Genomic DNA, 9,050 nt, shown 5'->3' with positions numbered 1-9,050 from the left:
CAATGTGGCGGAATCTGTATAGGGGGCTTGTGTACACGCACTACAAAGTATTTATACTTATATTTCTTCCTCGAGCCGATGCTAATAACTTTGCAGTCATCAAGGAAATTAAAAATTATTAATAAGGCTTCGCAAAATAATCGGACTTGCGGCCATTTTATAATTTACAGTAGTTGCTATTTACTGTTGCTGTCTCGCCCAGCTTCTACCCGTTGCTCCCCCATAGCACATCCCTTTGCCACTTTTCAGTCTCGGTAAACTTTGGTAGATACTATAATTTAACAGTTATAGCTTTTTAGTGTGCAACTATTTTCGTGTAAAACTTTTAATGGATTTCACAGGACCCAAGACTTGGTTCGATAGTGGCGAGAGCAACCGCGTCAAAAAATAGACACCCTTCTGCGTAGTGCCGCGGCATGGGAGCGGTAGAGCGGTGGCAGGGGGAGGCGCTCGCTGGGGGACAGTTGCACGAGTAGTAAAATGAGCGGAAATGAATGGTTTTAAATAACAGCAAATTATGAGTTAAGTTTTCAAGAAATGGGAAATAAGTTGATGGGAGCGAAAACTTTTCCACTGAACTTGAATGGCTTTATAAATAATTTTTGCGGATGCTCTGATATTTTGCCTTAAAGATATAAAGTGCTAATTGTCTGATAAAGAACTTGCCATTAATATGGTATCTTCATAATCAAGGCAACTAAGTATAAACTTTGTCTTAAAGGCAAGCACAGAAATTCTCGGTTTCGCTACAAATTTTCTTTGTTTAGGACTGAAAATCGTGTTGTTCGCCGCAATAGCACGGGTTCACATTGTGGAAGCCCGGCAAAGAACCGTTAATTCATCGGCAACATCTGTAGGTGAAAAACAACCCACAGCTCGCGGCTAAAGTGAAGAAATAAACAAAATGCAGTTAATAAATAAACAAATAAATTTAAACTACGTAAACGAGATCTTATTTCCTGAATATTTGACCTAGCTTCCACCAAAAAAAAGTGAAGGGAAAACAGAAAATTGAGGGTGAGGTTGCCTTTAAAGCTTGGGGCTATGTTTATTTTTGCAAAATATGTTGAGCACATATTTACACAAATATATATGTAAACTTATCAATACACACATAAGCGCGGGCATACACTTACGGCCAACCTGGGTGGGTCGGCAGCCTTTTCCTCGTTTACTCTTTTGCACCCACCCACTCCCGGTTCGCCTCGCTCTTACTGCTCAACCAAAAATCGTTTTTGCGTTTTGGCCTCGCTTTAAATTGCTTTGGCACTTAAGTGGTTTGTGCCAAGCCTCCGCCCCTGAGAGGCTACCACGTGTCGTCGTTTTGCCGTTAAACTGAAATTACAAAATGTTTGTTTAATTAGAAGTTGTGCGTGCCTCCAACCGTCGTTTGATTACACTAGTTCACAAAATTTCTGAATCCCACCACCTGTTAAATACTCATTGCATTACATGATGTACTCTAAGAGCATTTACGAGCAGCTAGTGCCCAACTAGGAGATACCCTGTCTTATTGTCCGATCTTTATGAATATATTATGGCATAAGTACGGCATCCATGTATGTACATGCACTATACACAAATAAGATTCTTTAGTGCTATTTTTGTGAAACGGGTATTAAAAATTTGGGTGTCTTAGGTACTTTATTCCATGTTATATGCTCAAGAAAGCAAAATCGATATTTATCGATATAAAGCAGATTGGAAATATCGCAAAAAGAAACTCTCGCCTATAAATTTTAAGTATCAAGAGGTAGACAGCTCTTTAAACCAATATATCATCAAATATCAAACATTTTATTGCTGAATGATTGATAAAAAATGAATTTACAACAATTAACAATCTTGTAGGACAGTGTCTTTTTAAGCCATTGAAAATATGACCAGGCAAGTGGACTATGCCACATCTCAATCAAAAAGCTGAGCGTGCACCACACTCTCCCACTCACAGCCATACACATACACAAACACGCACACAACACACAGACACGCTCACTTGTTTGCATGCTGTACGTGTGTCTCTCCTGAGTGGTTCGCTTGGCCCACCCTTGCGCCCGATTAAATACGGTCAACTTATCTAAGAAGTGCCCTCTTTTGTGGTTTTATTCTGGCTGTTTCGTGCGTATTTCAGTTGTATTCCATGAAGCTCTCTGTGTAATTCAATTCGTGTATTAATTTTATCCGTTTAGTCGGCATGCTTCAAGTGTTTTATGGCTTTTTAAGTACTGTGAATCTTGTTGAGAATGAATTTTACCTGCTGACATAGTTGACTAACTGTGGCACTACAAATAGACACCCACTTAACCATTTTATCACTGCAAATGCCACGTACACCTTTTAATTAAACATTTTTTGAGAAATAACTTATTGTCATATGTAAGGTTTATTATTTTACAATGAAATTATGTGTTTTATTAACTAATAATCATATTTGTATGCTTACTTTCAGGTGAGTGAATCTTCATTTATACCTTAAGAAAGGTCGAACTATCATTTAGAGGTAAGCAGCATGCCAAGCCAGTCAATCTATTTCTAACGTGAAAAATCATTTTGGAGTGGTTTAATCAAATCATTGTGAGTAAGAGTGAAAAAAAAGAGAAAAATTTAGAAAATATTTAATTGGTTATCATATTTCCTAATTAGGTAATGCCCACAATGGTTCTTAGTTTTAGACGTGTTTTGGTGTGCTTGAAGTTTTGTTTCGATTGAAACCGTCCAAAACTGAGGCCAATTGTGAGGTAAAAGCGTCCAAATACAAAAACGAAATAGGTTAACGATAATATTATACAAAAACGTGCTCACAAGAATTACGATCAAAGGTAATTTTTCATGCGAAAACAAATAAATAAATAAAAATCAAAAATCCGGAAAAAAAAATAAATTAGTTGTTAAAAATATTTAATTTTTATTAACTGAAACTATAAAAAAATAACGAAGATTCGTATAAATATAAACAAAACATGTAAGCATCAAACTCTTAACCATTCTTTACTTATTTTCTTCTTTTTAATAGCTTTTGTGAGTTTTAATGATTTATTAACATTATTTCAACTTAGGACCATTTACTTTGTTTACCAACATTTAATATAACGTGTCAACAGTGTGAAAAAAAAACCAAAAAAAAAAAAAAAAACATGTGTCAGGAAAAAGTGTTTCGGGTTTTATATAAAGTGATAAATTTGTGGTGCACAATGAAAGTGTCTAAAAAACACGTATAAACAAATAATACAGGACAATGCTGAATGCACAAACCATTAACAATATGATTTATGCTTTTTACAAGCTATTTACTTTTCTTTATATGCATATTGTGTAGAGCTTTTCTCCTTTCAACTTTTGATGCACTATTTGTTTATGAAAATGTGTAAAAATATATAACAACAACAGGCATAAGGCTTCTCGCACGATATAAATGATATGTGTTTCTGATCAGCAGCGAAATCAAGCTAGTCTTTTCTGTTCGTTCGTCTGTTGATCCGCCTCTATGTTATCTGTTAGCTATAGCATGAGCTGTATATTATCGAACTCGATAGATAAATATTAATTTCCGGAAATTGAACAATATATTTGATCAGAAGATTGTCGAAGGGTATTGCCAGATTAAATAGAAACGCACACTTGAATGTCACCTTTAGGCTATACATATTTCACATCGATCGCACATTGGAACATAAGTTTGCCAAATTGCTTAGCCTGCGGTATTTGTGGTTGTAGATGGAAATATGAGATGTATGTATGTTATATCAATTCGAAACTGAGTACAGAATAAATTTTTGTCGGGCAGAGTCGAATCACTTTTATCACTTTTACTTATGTTGTTCGCCTTTTTTCAATATTTAAAATAAAAAATACACCTTAAATTTGGATTATATCCTCCTTTTTTATTAGTATCATATATATATTATTACAAATTAAATTAAATTAAATTAAAATTATTATTTTTTAACTCCGAATATCGCAAGTTTATCTCAATTCGGAAATTTCCTTTGCACAATTGACTCAGAGTCGACTTTAGATGGAGTTAATAATAAGAAAAGAAGAGAGTGAGAATACATATTGTAAATGGCTGCGCGCGCGCGTGTGTGTGTGTGTGTGTGTGTGTGTTGCTAGTGACCGTTAGCTTTAAACACAAACGCACACAGAGAAAATACCGTAAGCGACATATACAAAAAGAGATTGAAATTATGGCACAAGGGGAAAAAAATTTAATGCATTTTTCTTGCAAAATTTATTGCCCAAATAAATTATCGTAATAATATCAAATAAAAAGGAGCGCATTCGAACGCAGCGCAGTGTACGAAGGACGAAGGACGACCCAGAGCTGAGCAGCAACACATCGAGACAGAGAGTGAGAGACTGAGAGAGATAGCATGCGTGCATAAACATGCACTGATGCCAACGCTCTCGGTTATTAACATATGCACGAGCCAGGAGAAAGAGACAAGCAACGTGCGTTGCTTGGGTTGGCTTGAGCAAGAGGCATGAGGAAAGAGGCAAGAGGCAGAGGGAAGGACCAGAGAGTTGAGCACTGTGGAATTCACTGTCAGCTAAGTGGCAAAGAGTGTGGAGCATGAGCAGGGTGCGGACTGAAGGGCAGCAGGTTGGTGGGTTGGATTGCGTTTGGGGGCACCGTTCTGGAACAAAAATCCTTTGCATGCACAATTTAAGCAGGATTTATGACTGGCAATATTGCCGTGCTGGGTAAGAAGAAGACTTTTGCCCTGTGTGTGTGTGTGGAGGGGGCGTGGCGCCAAGGCTTAGATCGTCGATTGTGCGTGCAAGAAATTAAATTGCCAAATGCCCATAACATTGCAAGGGTTAAGGACGGTTGAGGTTATGAAAATTGCTAAATTATGTTAATCCCTTCGGTGAATATTGAAAAATTGCAAGCACATTCGCAGACGAACCTCCATACGCATCACTTCCGTCCATTGACACTTACATACTTATTCTCTATGCATGAAAGCATTACGAGGCTATTATCATCCCACACATATGCATATGCGAGCCGGTGAATGCTTGCAGATTTTTCTTCGGTTCACGTATAACCCCATTTGCGAATTTCTCTTGTGCGTTGGCCCTTATTACATTTTACGCATCGCTCACAACAATGGCAACCCTGGTCATACGTACGTCAATATGTGTGGGTAAAAAATATTAAATATGTATTACGACCATAGTGTGCGGGTAAAAGTAGCATAATGGAGTCATGTTAAAGTGGGTAAATGGAAGTGGATGTTTCAAGTTTATTTTAAATTAACGAAACTTCATCGCGATTTTCTTGACATCGATAAATTTCGAACGAAGTTATTTCGATGGCTTAAAATTACTTCACCTTTTGAGATTTATTCAGCAAATGAGGTACTTTAATTTTTCATCGTCAGCTTATGTTGTTCAGAGTTGGTACGCTCAATCTTATAAAGACGTTTGGTAAGCGTAGTGCATACTTGGGCATGAAATATTGCGTCCAGCACCCTGTTTTCGAATGTTCGAGGTGCTTGCAGAATTTCTACTTTTTCGTTGTACATTAACTCTTAAATGCGTTTCACTGCCCATTCTTTGATAATCCGCAGTCAAATCAATACCTATTAAAATACATTAGCAAAAGTCTTAAAAAAACGCCAACAAGAACGACAACAATAAAAGAGGCAATAACGTTGACTCTTTGATCAATTATTCTATAGAGAAGGTAGGCAGCTGAATTTGCCAGACAACTAACCGACAGTCAATCCCAGCTCCATTATTACCATAAACATAAAAGGCGTGGTCCCCGGTCCAACCGCCTGCTCCTCTTAACCCGAACTTTTGCCGGTTGCCTGTCTGCTGTCTGCCTGTCGCTGAGCTATTGGAAAGTTAAGTCGCGTAATCGATTGATTTGCCGGGCACTTCTTTTCAAGGTGTGTCTAGGGGGTATAAAGTTTTTGCCTCTGCCTGGGCCTCTTTGTCCCCTGCAACCGGCCCCGCTTCAGCCCCAGCCAACGCCCCATTGTCGTCCTTTCGTCTTTGTACTGAAATTGAGATTTATTGCAAAATTTGAATTATAATGCAATTTATAATGTATAATAGCAGACAAGAGACGAAATAGCAGCAGCCGCCTCTGAGATATTGAGCATCATAATGATGATGAAGCTGTGCGTCGTCGGCAAGGGTTCAACAGGAAGGAGGTAAAGCAGGGCGTGCTCTTTGTTGCGAGTATTGTTGATTCAATTTGACTACTTGGGTCGAAGCGATCATACAAAAGACTGAAAGTCGTTATTTAAAGAAGTCTTTTTCTAACAAACACTTGGAATTAATTTTGCCAGCGAACGCTATTTGCATGATGATAATCTAACTAATATTTGTTTGTAGCCTCAATGCAATTCAAAAATTGAGATTTAAACATCGATTTCCCGTAGGAAATTGCAAATTTAAAAACATTTTGCCGGTAACAACAACAGTAAGACAAAGTTCTTGGCTCTTAAAAACAAAATGCAAAAAAAAAAACAACTTCGAAATTTAGAAGTTGAAGTTTATGTTGAAGTTTATGCTCCTGTTCCCATTTGCAGCTTTTCGGTGCTACATCGATATGTAATTTTGATTGAAATATGCCTGTTTACGATATAAAAGAAAACACAAGCACTGCAAGTTAGCAGGAGAGCGATAAAACAGGTGAGACAAGTGCCTGTGCTTTCAAATGAGTAACTTTTTATACCCTGTACTCATTGAAAATGGTTAAAAGGGGTATAATGATTTTATGCAAATGCATGTAGCAGCCAGAAGGGGCATCCCCGATCCTATATTGCTGGATTAGTAGACTCGATCCAGCTATGTCTGTCTGTCAGTATGCATGAATGTGTCGCTCTCGTACATTTCAAGGGCTAGATAGCGTCGGTTATTATAGCCTAAGAGCCGCACGTATTTATACGCAATCATCGATAACTTATCCCACGCCATAAAATCTTCAGAAATCGAAATCGAAATCCTAACTAAGGAAGCTTATAAGAGTTGGACATTATGTAGAGATATAATATTTGTTGGATATTTTTGGGCTTTAGTTTTAAAACTCATTAGGTGGTCATATTTATGCTCTGCAGCAAATCAGGAAGGCATTTTCCGTACCTGTAGAGGAAAGAAGAAGTACTGGGCTTGCGTCTGACTGTCTATGGATATATGGAAGAAAGCTAGAATGATGACCGCTCGACACAGTGTTCAGGGTATTTTCTAGTTGTGTACTCCCCACTGAAACCATCTTGTTAGTTTTGCTCATGCCTGAATACAGCTTTCAGAGAAAAAGTCAAAAACTACTTCTGTATATTTCAATTCTTTGGGAAAGTTTTTGCAAAGTGAATTTTAATTGTTTCAATATGTGGATAAATTAATTTGAGTCTTCACATTTGAACTATACCTTAAATTTTCTACAGTGCAATGCTGTTTAGTGAAGGGTGTGCGTATGTCAGACAGGCCGTCACTCCAACTGAAGGCAGCAGCCAGGCGACCAAACTTCCAGCCGAGAGCCTATGCTGCGTATTTGCTAAGCCTTGTCGTACCCTATATACCACAGGCCGAGCTTCAGCCCTCGACTGTGTGTGTGCGTGTCCTTTTGCTTGTAAAGCAATATTTCAATCAAAACAAGAAATAAATTACAGGCTTCACGAGCAGATAGCGCAGGCACGAGCACAGCAGCAGCGAACTAATGCAAAACTAAAGTGAGAGCTGCAGAGACGGCACATGCCAGACAGGGTAGGGAAGTACGTAGGCCTTGATGATGTTTCGGGGGGTTACATACCCGGCGAATGCAGTCAAAAACAGGACGGGCAAAAAAGTTGCCGCAACTCTTTTACGTGCAAGCATAAGAAAGCTAGCTGTAGAGTTCAAGTAAAAGTAAGTACATAACTATTTCGTAAACACGCACACACTCACACCCATAGACACTAACATGCAACCCTCGAAAGTTGCAAGTTGGCAAATGAAGTGTTACGTAGGTGAAGCACAGTTGCAACAGGACAAGAAATGCCTAGAAACAAAAGCGAGTCTGACAGCAGGCGGCAGTTGCAGGCAACCCAAAGTGTCAGTCGCTTTTTAAATGTGATGGAAGGGTAAACTTAGTTTTTTAAGCAACTAAGAAGAAGTCGGCTTCATCCGGCTACCCAATGCTCTGTGTATAGGGTGCATTTGGCGACTCTAGATTTTCAACTGTGTACCGTGAACTCTGAATGTTAGGCAGTTGTGTTAACTAGTTCCTCTGATTTCTCGCCTGCAAAGTTCAGTTAATAAATCAATATAATCAACTTTTAAACACTCAAATAATAAATTCCGTTTACATACTTATAAAGGTACAAATATTGCCGTTGTTAATGTAAATGGATAGCAAATAATTCATTTTAATAAGCAAAGTGGGCTGCATCGAATGCGGACCCGGTCAGAGTGAACGGGTGTAATCCGTATTGAAATATCATTTAATTCAGTTATGTTCAACTGTGGACTCTTTTTCCTTGAGGCTGACTTGTTAATGATTTGGAAAAATATTCGCTCAGGCATAAAGGCCAATGCAGAAGCCAATATAACAGCCCACAAGCATTGCGGCTGCTAACAAAGAGTTGTCTGCTGTGTTATATTTTCATTATGTCTGTCCATGGGCATAATCAGAGTCTTTAATTTCGGTTCAGTCAACTGAATCTCAACAAATAGTCAATTGTTTGCGTATAATTTTCATATTCAAGTGATGTTTCTGCAGCATATAAAAGGCTGACATTTTGTTGCTTACCTTAAATGGTAAAAGCGTAAATTTAAGTTGAGCGTCATCAGACGTGTTGATCTAGGCGTGATCCTCTAGTTTTGGTTTGTCTAGATTTAAAGACAGCTATAAGAACAAGCCAATCATTTTATTATAATTCATAAAACGTGTAGATGAGACACAAAAGAGTCTGACATGTGACAGCCGAGCCAGCTGCCGAGCAGCGTCCTGCCATCCGTGTTCTGTGCCCGGCAAATGAAGTCGAAAAAACCAAACTTTTTATCAAGTCAATATTTTACGTTGACTGCAAACCACAACAGCAACTGCGACGATGATG

Source organism: Drosophila novamexicana, unplaced genomic scaffold (assembly GCF_003285875.2).
Source record: "Drosophila novamexicana strain 15010-1031.04,08,12 unplaced genomic scaffold, DnovRS2.1 tig00004555-arrow-pilon, whole genome shotgun sequence".
In the NCBI taxonomy this organism is placed as follows: Eukaryota; Metazoa; Arthropoda; class Insecta; order Diptera; family Drosophilidae; genus Drosophila; species Drosophila novamexicana.
The sequence above is the reverse complement of the archived record's forward strand: the minus strand, read 5'-3'. Positions refer to the sequence as shown.